Source organism: Xenopus laevis, chromosome 1L (genome assembly GCF_017654675.1).
Source record: "Xenopus laevis strain J_2021 chromosome 1L, Xenopus_laevis_v10.1, whole genome shotgun sequence".
NCBI classification, from domain to species: Eukaryota; Metazoa; Chordata; class Amphibia; order Anura; family Pipidae; genus Xenopus; species Xenopus laevis.
The window spans coordinates 72,665,077-72,677,172 of NC_054371.1; the positions used below are offsets into that span (position 1 = coordinate 72,665,077).

General features: G+C 38.0%; 1 protein-coding gene across 3 annotated transcripts in view; it reads left to right on the forward strand.

Moving 5' to 3' along the window:
* alpk1.L (alpha kinase 1 L homeolog) overlaps positions 1-12,096 on the forward strand; it is an 81,483-nt gene that overhangs the window by 7,269 nt on the left and 62,118 nt on the right. The window contains exons 1-2 of one of the 3 annotated variants that reach the window (XM_041590154.1): positions 539-592; positions 3,069-3,131. The exons of 1 other annotated variant lie outside the window; for it this stretch is intronic. The gene's annotated coding sequence lies outside the window, so the exon portion shown is untranslated. Of the gene's footprint in view, positions 1-538; positions 593-3,068; positions 3,132-12,096 lie in introns of those variants that run through there. One more of the 3 variants, XM_018251366.2, reaches the window with a different exon arrangement.

Here is a 12,096-nt window from a genome sequence, read left to right on the forward strand (position 1 = left end):
GAGGCTATAAGTTGACCATACACAGGGTGATATATATATATATATATAACAAACAAGGGAAAGTTGTGCTCACCACTATTTTTTAAAACCATTAGGCGGGGGTGCAATGAGGCTGTGACCACAAAATACATATAGTCAAATACAAGAGTCCTCTGCACTCAACCCATTATCAATATATTTAAGACAGCGACATTTTGTGCATACTGCTACTAAAAAATGCCTTACCCTTTAAACAAAACAGGGATTGTTTGTCCATATATTGCAATATATTTAAGCTGGCCAACTACGTCAAAGTCATCCCATATCTGGCCAGTCCTATGCTCAATTTTATCTGATTCATTAAGAATTCTATTGCTTCATTATACATTTTACAAAGGGACTAGGTATTACCTGCAACTTAACTTGCTGCTTTCAAAGTAAACCTCCATACTTGGCTGCCCTTTTATTAGACACCAGTGGGATCACCTGACTATAGCTGGGAAGGGTGGGAGCTACAACCCTTCCCAGCTATAGTCAGGTGATCCCACTGGTGTCTAATAAAAGGGCAGCCAAGTATGGAGGTTTACTTTGAAAGCAGCAAGTTAAGTTGCAGGTAATACCTAGTCCCTTTGTAAAATGTATAATGAAGCAATAGAATTCTTAATGAATCAGATAAAATTGAGCATAGGACTGGCCAGATATGGGATGACTTTGACGTAGTTGGCCAGCTTAAATATATTGCAATATATGGACAAACAATCCCTGTTTTGTTTAAAGGGTAAGGCATTTTTTAGTAGCAGTATGCACAAAATGTCGCTGTCTTAAATATATTGATAATGGGTTGAGTGCAGAGGACTCTTGTATTTGACTATATATATATATATATATGGGCCGAATTATTAAAGGTCAAGTTGTGTTTTCCATGAAGTTTTCAAGGTGATCTCAGTCTCTCTCTACATAGCTGTCACACAAACTCTGACCCAACTCCAAATCGCCTTTTCCCCCAAGTCACTCAAGTGCTTCAGTTTGCATTAAAAACTAATTGGGCAGGTCTTGAAAGTCCAAACCCGCTACAACTTCCAAAAATAGGCCAAATCCATACGTTGGCGTGTTTGGACTTTTAAAACCCACCATTATTTTAAAAACAGCCCAATTTGGCTATAAACCCGCCAATATGGCAACTAGGGTTGCCATCTTTTCAGAAAATTTTTACCGGGCAGTGGTGGGGGCAGGCAGTGACGTAAAGGGGGGCAGGTCGTGACGGAAATGGGCGGAGCCACATCGCGCGATGGCAAGAAGACAGAGAAAAGGTACGTTTCCAGCGGAGAGCAGAGGGCTTTGGTTTAGGGTATTACAAATTTACAATTGTAATACTGGCCTTGGCAGGTGTTTTACCGGCTAGGCCAGTAAAACACCAACCGGGTGGCAACCCTACTAGCAACCCTGCTGCTGGTTTAAGCCCTGGTACGGACATGCAGGGATTGGCTGCGGAGAGGGTCTAAGTTTAACCTCTAGCCAATCCAATTCAAGTGATACAGAGACTTAAACTCTCAGGGCAAAATCTGCAGCATCTAAGCTATTAGGAGTCTAAGAAGGTGCCTGCACTCAGTGACAAGAGTTAAAAATGTTTTGACCACGCCCATTTTTGTGGCCACACCTCCTAATTACCATGTTAATTTTACAAATTTGGCAGTTTATGTTTGAACATATTTCTGTGTTTTTTTCAGTTATTACACTTTTGCCAATGAAGGTGAATTGCCCTTTAAGCTGTGAGTCTTAACTTTTCATAAGGGATCTGTTATCTTGAATTGTTAGTTACTTATTTGCTTATCTCGAAATTGTTACAAATGTATCTTATCTGCTGCTGTGGTTGTTCTGTGCTCGCTGCCAATAGCCAATTAAGTTAGAAACTTTTTTCTTTTTCTGGCTGTTCAGTGCAAAGAAAAACGGGACTTTCCAGAACAGGGACTGCAGGTTGAGGTGTCAAAAGAAGGAATCGGTGTAGCAAATTAAATATATTTGTATAGTTTTATGTTTGTGTGTATATTGACTGTATTTGTGTGAACTTTGTGTGAATTTTAAGGGCACAGTATGGGTGATACAATAGAATCAGTGCAATGATTTAGATTCAGTGAAGAACGGTTTTGAGGTAATGGGATATTGGGATGTTATGAGGCACCAGAAAAAAAGTTGTATGTTGAAGGAGCCCTCATGCCTGGTGTTAAGCATTGATTCCTTAGTAATATAACACATTTTTGGTTGATTTTCTTTTGACATCATATTCACAGTGCAAAAAAAAACATTCACCAGATGTGCTTATACATTTTCCCAAAGCTAAAGGGGCCGATTCACCAAGGGTTGAATATCGAGGGTTAATTAAAATCCTTCGACTTCGAATATCGAAGTCGAAGGATTTAGCGCAGATAGTACGATCGAAGGATTATTCCTTCGATCGAACGATTAAATCCTTTGAATTGTTCGATTCTAAGGATTTTAATCCACCGATCGAAGGAATATCCTTCGATCAAAAAAACTTAGGAAAGCCTATGGGGACCTTCCCCATAGGCTAACATTGAGTTCGGTAGGTTTTAGATGGCGAACTAGGGGGTCGAAGTTTTTTTTAAAGAGACAGTACTTCGATTATCGAATGGTCGAATAGTCGAACGATTTTAAGTTCGAATCCTTCGATTCGAAGTCGTAGTCGAAGGTCGAAGTAGCCCATTCGATGGTCGAAGTAGCCCAAAAAACACTTCGAAATTCGAAGTTTTTTTACTTTGAATCCTTCACTCGAAGTTAGTGAATCGGCCCCTTAGTGTTTTGGGTTCACAACTGTCTGGTTTTAGCATAATAAAGTGCTGACACTACTCTAGGCCTCTGTCTTCCTCTAGTATTAATTGTCAAGTCATCAAGCAGATCTCTTACTCGTGCAGATCTTTCCTTTATCAAATTATGTTCCAAATGTGCAAATACACCAGCTGAAAATCTGCATTTGCTTTTTCATTTCTGTCACTGGTGCAAAGCTTCTATAGCATATATATATACCAGTAAGCATTTTCTTTCTGCATTCTAAAGTGCTTTCTATTTTCCAGGGTACAGACCCATAGGAATGGCTGAAACAAGTTGATTAATGTGGTGCAGTGGAGCAAACACTTGTAAGCATATTCCTTTACATTTTGAATGTAAAATTATTACTTTGTTCCGGGCTGGTTGCTGTTGTCTCACTCTCTGTCTCTCTTTGTGGGGTTTGGAGCTGGCACATCATTGGGGAGTGGCATGGATGCTCTGGAATGTGTTCTGTTGTGTAAACTCCCAAGTGCAAAACTTTACATTTGTCAAAATTGATTTAATCTGCCAGCATACTGCCCAGACTGCAGTTTAAATATGTATGACCTTCCCTGGATTGATTAAATTGTCTTATATTGTCCTAATTGTGTCATTAGCAAACACAGATGCTTTCAGTACGCTCCCCCAAATTATTAGAGAACAGGTTAAATATAAATGGACCTCACCAGAACCTTCCAAACACTACTTAAAACCCTAGATCCATTAGATAATGTTCCCCTGGCATTTGGCAACTACTTTCTGTACACAGGTTTGTAACTAGTTTTCTATCCGTTTACAAACCGTATCAACAAAACAATAGGCCTTAGTTAAGAAGGTAAACATTATGCTGCACTGTTTTAAAAGCTTTGGCAAAGTATGTGTAATTGTCTATTGCAGCTTAACTGTCCAACTTCCTTCTTATTACACCATATCAAAAAAAATTACTTCTTGTTCTATTCCACCCCTTTGATAAAGCTATGTTGATTACTGTTTAGAACACGATTCTCTCGAACAATGCTGTCCAACTCCTGTGGTACCAAGGGCCGGAATTTTTCTGGCCTACATAATGGAAGCCAGTGTTGACCACTCCCTGTTTTTAAACCACACCCATGTTCAACCACACCCATGTTACCACAAGACCATGTCCAAACCAAATGATTGGTGCTCACTGCAGGAATATCACTCATCACTCACATGTGAAAAAAGTTGTCATATTAAGACGCACCCTTAAATCCATATACCTCCTCTTCCCCTGTGGATAACACACCTCCAGCACATGATTAAACACCTTCGGGGCCCTTAATAATAATTTTCAAATGCTAACAAACCCCCAGAATAAATACCAGGCAGGTTCCACAGACAGAACAAGAGACGCACCTGAAGCATAGAGAAGGCAGAGTATGGCGCACACACAGAGGCAGAGTATGGCACACCCAAGGACCATAGGGAAGGCAGAGTATGGGACACTGAAGCACCTTAGGGCAGGCAGAGTAAAGGACACCCAAGCACCATAGGGCAGGCAGAGTAAGGGACACCCAAGGAGAATAGGGCAGGCAGAGTATGGCACACACAGGGAGCATGGGGCAGGCAGAGTATGGCACACACATGTAGCATGGGACAGACAAAGTATTGCACACACAGGGAGCATAGGGCAGGCAAAGTATGGTACACACAGGGAGCATACAGTAAGTAAGAGAATGTAGTGCTAACAATACAATTGTAGTCTCACAGAGCAATAGTTTTTTGGCATCTGCGTTCAGTGCCCTGATTTGAAAGCTGGATAGAGTCAGAAGAAAAAGGCAGAAATGAAAACCAATAGAAACATTGCTAAGAATTGCTCATTGCATAACATACTAAAAGTAAACATAAAAGTCTCTCAACCCACATTCCCTCTGTGCTGTGCCTTTTGTGTACATACTAAATTTTAAGCCACAGACACACGCACACATACATTTTGGTGAACACAGAGAATTTTGTATGACAACACACAGAACCCACACTGTCCTGAAGACTTAGTTCTTTAAACTGCACAAATAAGATAGCTTTTGCTCACATGGCAGAAAGGAAATATTGTTTCCAAGTGAAGCAATCAGTTCCCCATTCTCTAATTTTTGCCTTCTTGTTTATTGTTTTGCAACACTTTTCCTAGTTTTTATAGTTCCTTAAAGATGCATCTGTCACAAAGTTTGGTCAGGGCAACGACACCAAGCTATAGACAACAAAACATCTACAATTCCTTGTGATTGCCTACAAAGTAAATTGCTATGAGTAAATTACTCAGCTGTCATAACTGAACAAAAATACCTTGCAAGGTAATTTTGTAGGATTACAAAATTTGAGTAATTTACCCTCAATGATTTATATTGCGGGTATTTTAGATTGTTTTCATCTGAGATTTAACTTGTAGCAAAATGCATCATTAGTAATTGCTCAAAGGCAGCGATCCTCAACCAGTGGCTCATGTGCAACAAGCTGCTCACCAACCCCATGGATGTTGCTCCAGTGGCCTCAAAGCATGTGCGTATTTTTGAATTCCAGGTCCAGGCAAGTTTTAGTTGCATAAAAATCAGATGTACTGTACTGTACAGTGCATCCTGTTTGCTACCACCTACCAGTACACAGAGGGCCTATCAATTAGCCAATCAGAGCGCTTATTTGCCATCCCCAGGAACATTTTTCATGCTTGTTTTATTCTCCAACTCTTTTTACATTTGAATGTTGCTCAGGAGCAAAAAAGGATGGGGAACCCTGGGGAATAAACTGAGTAATGATTTAATATAATCTGAAAGGAAAAATAAAATCACTGGCCTTTGGGGATTTTGTTCATAGTGTGTTTCCGGCATTCCCTGCATTAATCTGGTTGCACGTGAAAAAGTTCTGTACATAATACAGTATATCGGTTCTCTGGAAATATTTGGTAAATAATTCCTGATTAATTTTATACCACACATCTTATTGCAAAATCACTACTAACTAATAACTTTAATGGCTGACAATGGTCACCACATACCATTGTCTCCTAATCTGAGCTCACATAAATGCTGTATTGAAAGTCACTTTTTCCACTGAAAGAGAGGAGAGCACTCAAACGCAGATTAACTGCTTGTGATTATTTATTATTCATGCTGCTTTACACCACATGTTTCGGGCAAGTGGTGCCCTTTCTCAAGTGTAAAAACACAGGTACAAAGTGAACCATATATTTTATATATATATATACACATGTATTGAAAGTGTGTATGGAGAGAGGAAGGGAACATACGCAGAGATCTACAAATGAATCATGGGGTTGCTAGGCCTCAAGACTTATAGAGCTGAGCTGGCTAGTTTAATGGGCAAAAGCTATAGAAGATTTTTTTAGTTAGGGGATTAAAAGTTTGGCCACGGAAGGTCACCTTAGCAATACAGGATCTAGGTTCCTCTTCCTGGGTTGAAGCATTACCCCTAGAATTCTATAATTTGGCCACTAGGCAGCAGCATGTCAAAGTATATGTCAGTATAAGCTGAGCACAATTACCTGAGCAGGCAGGAAAGGTGTAGTGGAACCCAATAAGGAAAGGCTACTCACTTTAATTAGTTTCATGCAACGGTATCTTTATGTCTATTGCCAGCTTTACATATTCATTCAACCTTCCCACCTATACATGGGTGGGTGGGATGTAGGTTCGTAATTACTCCCAAGCCCATGAATACATGGGATGTGTGTTGTTTTTTTTATGTTTTTTGTTTTGTAAATTAAGTGCAAATGTAAACAAACATCATGCAAGGATCTAAAGACCTCAGTGTGACTGCTTATTTACATCTGCAAGTTAGCTGGCACTTAAAGGGATTCTGTCATGATTTTTGTAATGTCTTTTTTTCTAAATTACACTGTTTACACTGCAAATAATTCACTCTACAATATGAAATTTAATTCCTGAACCAGCAAGTGTAATATTGGTGTGTAGGCAGCCATCTCAGGTCATTTTACCTGGTCATGTGCTTTCAGAAAGAACCAGCACTTTAGGATGGAACTGCTTTCTGGCAGACTGTTGTTTCTCCTACTAAATGTAACTGGCCTGGCTCTTTCTATGGAGTGCTGTTCTTATATCTACCAGGCAGCTGTTATCTTGTGTTAGGGAGCTGCTATTTGGTTACTGGGGGAGAGTGAGGGGGTTATATCACTCCAACTTGCAGTGCAGCAGTAAAGAGTGACTGAAGTTTATCAGAGTACAAGTCACATGACTTGGGGCAGCTGGGAAACTGGCAATATGTCTAGCCCCATGTCAGATTTCAAAATTAAATATAAAATAAAATCTGTTTCCTCTTTTGAGAAATGGATTTCAGTGCAGAATACTGCTGGAGCGGCACTATTAACTGATGCATTTTGAACATTTTTTTTTCCAGTGACAGTATCCATTTAAGCATTTTGATTGTGGATTTCCAGTGACATGAGAGGCCAGAATTCTACCCAGAAAGCTGTTCAGTATTGCCTGTGTCTTTTACTTACATCAGCATAAATGGAATTAAAAAGGTTTTATTTATCAAGTGTAACCTTACTTGTATTGACCGATGCTGCAACAAATATAAGTGAACTTGGCCCATTGTATTGACTAGTTATTTTTATGAAATTTTGTTTGCTACTAAGAAGCGGAAGCATCCGCTGGGTCAAACAGAGTGAAAGGGTTTCATATATACACAACTCTGTGAAAAACTGAACATTTATGAAACTCATAATTGTGTCATTGTGTATATGCTTATAACGAAAGCAAAATAAACCTTTAAGAACATTTTGAACCATTTTGAATATACAGCTCTTTAAAGACATTCCTGTTTAGGAAAGCATATTCAATCAATTTTAAAGGGGTGGTTCACCTTTTAGTAAGGTTGCCACCCGGCCGGTATTTTACCGGCCTAGCCGGTAAAACACCTGCCAGGGCCGGGGCCGGTATTACAAATTTACAGGCAATGTAGCTGCCGGTAATTTGTAATACCATTTACAAAATCCCCTGCCCGCCGATGAAAACTTACATTTTCGTTGGCTTCTGGCTTTGGCCCCGCCCCTTTTGTGATGCTACTCCCCTGTGGCTCTGCCCCTTTTGCGGCGCCCTCCTCCGCTCCGCCCCTTTTTGCATCACATCCCGCCCCTTTATTTTCGGCCCCTACCAGTGGCCGGTAGTTTTTTTTTTTAAAAGGTGGCAACCCTACCTTTTAGGTAACTTTTATTATGTTATAGAACAGCCAATTCAGGGCAAATTTTCAATTGGTTTTCATTATTTTTTTTTTTATATAGTTTTATAGTTATTTGACTTTTTCTTCTGAATCTTTGCAGCTTTCAAATGGGCGTTGCTGACTTCCTTCTAAAAAACAAATGCTCTGTAAGGCTACAAATGTATTGTTATGGTTACTTTTTATTTCTGATCCTTCTATTCAGGCCTCTCCTATTCATATTCCTGTATCTAATTCAAATTAATGCATGGTTGCTAGGGTAATTTGGACCCTAGTTACCAAATTGGTTAAAATGCAAATTGCAGAGCTGCTGAATAAAAAGCTAAATAACTCAAAAACCACAAATGATAAAAAATGAAAACAAATAGCAAATTGGCTCAGAATATCACTCGCTACATTATACTAAAAGTTAATTTAAAGGCGAACAACCCCTTTCATTTGGCAGACATTAACTGATCATAAATCACCAATTGTTTTCATATTCCCTATATTTCAAATGTACCCTTACCTAGACTGTAAGCTCTTGTGAGTAGAGCCCTCTTATTTTTTACTCTGTTACCCTTGTGTGTTAAATTATTAAGACCCCTGTTCATTTTAAATGAATGTAAAGTGCTGGATATCTTGCTTGCACTATATAAATAAATAATAATAATGATTTTGAACAAAGCAGTAGATAAACAACATGCTAAGATTTAACCTGATAAAGAAAAAAAGGAATCACTTCTATCCAGAAGGTGGCAGTGTTGGACCTATAAACTCAAATGCATGGACGGCTTAAAATGTTCCCAGTAAGTTTGCTGTTATTGAAGGCAGATGACAAGAAGGAACTTCTAATAACACCGTGTCGTTAAATTAAACATGATTGTAGTTTTCATTTGGGCTTTTTTTTTTTTTTTAAAGAACATCAAACTTACATCATTTAATTTCAAAGCATCAAAGTATGAAAAAATGGATAAAGCATGCATTGATTTTTTTCAAACCCGGCTTTCAACTGGTCCTTTTTATAATGAGAAGTAAAAGTGGAGCTATAAACTGCTCACAAAAAATGATCATTAATTTAAAAGCAATTGGCGCAGCCCAGCAAACAGGATTTATTATATATGTGTATCATTTTTATAATATAGCAAAGTTAGAATAAAAAACATTTAGGGGCTATTCATTGAGGTTCGAGTTGTGTTTCTCATGAAAAAATTTTCAGGGTTAAAAATAAAACTCGAATGTTTCACATTTCTTTGGAATAAAACTAAATTTTTTTGAGATTTATTATACACTGACCCTGGAAATAGCTTGAATCCGAAAATACACCATCTAAAACCTGTCGAGGTTATGTAGGATTCAATGGCAGAGGTCTTTTGAACCATTTGAAGATATTAATGCACAATGTTCAGAGGGTTTTGCCCGAAAACTCGATCAATGCGAACGATTGAAGTTTTTTCTTCACCAAAAACTCGATTAATTAGAGTTTTTGGGTTTCGCAAATCGAACTCGCAGAATCGAGTTATTTCCATTCACGTATTTTCTTAAGTAAGAAACAATTTTTAGATGTGAGTTCATTCAAGTTTATTCGAGGTATAAAAAAACTCTAACATTCGACCCCCATAAGCTTTTTCTGTTTATACAGTTCAGTGTTTTTGCTCCATTTATATTTTTATCACATTTTGTTTTGCTTAATTTGGCAAAGTATTGAAGTGGAAGTATTTTTTAAAGAGACAGTACTTCGAAGTAAATTTGAAGTCGTAGGGGCAGATTTACTAAGCTCGAGTGAAGAATTCGAATGATAAAAAATTCGAATTTTGAAGTATTTTTTGGGTACTTCGACCATCGAATGGGTCAAATTCGATCGAATCGAACGATTCGAAAATTCCCTCAAATTCATTTCGACCCTTGATAAATCTGCCCCTTAATGTAAATACCATTTTCTAATAAATGTGTTAAAAATACTCTTTCACTGCTATGTTAACAGTACCAACTATAATTGTTGTATATCCAGGATTCGTTTTGGGATTTGGACAGGATTCAGCCTTTGTCAGCAGGATACGGCCCAGTTCAAGTGTCAGGTGAAACCAAATCCAAATTGGTAAAATCATGTGGCTTTTCGTCACACAAACAAAGAAGTTAAAAACATTTTAACCACAGCACACGGTATTCTTTAGTCATTCTTTGCCATATTTTGCACATGCAAATTAGGGCTCAGATTCAAAAAACTTGATTTTGTTTCAGTGCATCCCTATTAACCCTTTAAGAACCAGTGCTTTTGGATCTATGCATGCCTGGTGTTGCCAGTAAATGCAGACAATAACTGTGTGGGGATCGTTTTCATTTTCTCCGTGGTTTTAGAAAGAGCAAAGTTAAGACGTCTCAAAATCTCTCGTCTATGATGTGTTGCCCACACAGGGTTCTTTTTTTTCTAGTATTTTGTCCGTGGGTTTAAGACGAGCTGTCTGTGTTTGGATATCATACCCCACAAGTGTCTGTATTCAGAGATGAGGGTAAGACAATGCATATTCATGAAGAATGAAGCCCTTGGCTCTATTAACATTGACAAAGACCTAGCTGTTCCACTCCACCATCTGATTGGTATAGAGTGCAGAGCTGCATGACCAGATTAGTACACACACACACAGCTAGATAATTCCTTAAATTGTTAGGCCTCGCCTTCCTAACAATTTGCTCCAATTGTCATTGGTGACAAGTCTGTCATTAGCTGATGGCTTCTTTTACTTATTTTGAGATAAAGATAATTTCCTTAACTTGCATTTTATTTGAAAACAAGCTGTTGTGGGTACAGAAGAAGTGCTTTAACATGTTATAGATTAAGGTCTATTGTCACATCAGATGTACCTTTGATCTATTATATATGTCAGCTCCTGATTGTATATCTCATACAAATATAAAACAAATGAAGCCCATGTGTGACCAGTTTATGTATCCCACAACATTGATCTGGAGAGAAATGGCCAATATCTAATATTGACTTTAATTTCATACCAAATGCGCACAGGTTTTTATGTGGGGTTGGATAACCTTGATGACAATAAGTACGAATGGCAGTGCATTCTGTAGACAGATGAACATATATAGTGCCTGATGAGGTTTATTGACTTTATCTATGACCCGCACAAGACTAAGATTCAGAAGACTTCTATAGGAATGCAAAACTATGTTTAATTGTTTATAGGTTCAACATTTGTAATTATAAATTAAATTTGGACACGTATGGTTTTATTTATATATTTTATTCGCCATATATAGTAACGTTTGATATATAATTAAATATATATTGTTATATAATTCCTTTATAATGTTTATAGAGAATATATACCCCCTGTAGTTCATTCTGTTGTTTTTTTTTTATAGAATAATGCATAAATGTTATCTGACCTTCCAGTGTGAAATTATATTATACTTATCTAGAAGATTGCCAGGTGAAGGTAGGGTACTCTTTGGAAACCCTCAAAATCCACAAATAAACATCAATTTCATACAAAAAAGGGTCTTTTAATCCCTTTAGGCTTCAGTAATATAAAACTTGTAAAATACAGTTCTTAGTTGTTGCGTTGCCTATTATGTGACCCTGATGTTGAAGGGTCCTTTCCTGGGAGCAAAGTTAAGGCATACTGGGAGCTGTAATCCAGCAACATCTAGGTTGTATTCTTAAAGCAATATTGCTCATTAGAACTTTCCCCCAGCTCTTCAGGGTTTGCAGCTGCATAAAGATGCAAAATAATCCTCCAATGAGAATCTCAGCTGACCTGTGTAAATCTGGCACCATGTTTTTTGTTCCTGCATTTAGAGGTGGAAACATTAAGTGCAGTTTTCCAGCACTGAGCAAGTCTGTCCTTCCTCACCATGTCTGATTCCAGTGTACTATAAAAATCCAAAAATGGCTCAATAATCTCTGTATGTATGATACGAACAATATGGCTGACATAGTGCTGGGAATCAGCATTCTCACTGGTCAATTCTCTTGCATCTGTAATTAAGTTTAGAGTCAGCAGAATTCTCATTGGTGAATTGATTTGCATGCGTAATTAAGCTTATTTCTCAACTTCTATATAGGGCTCAGTGAGACACTTTTATGGTTGG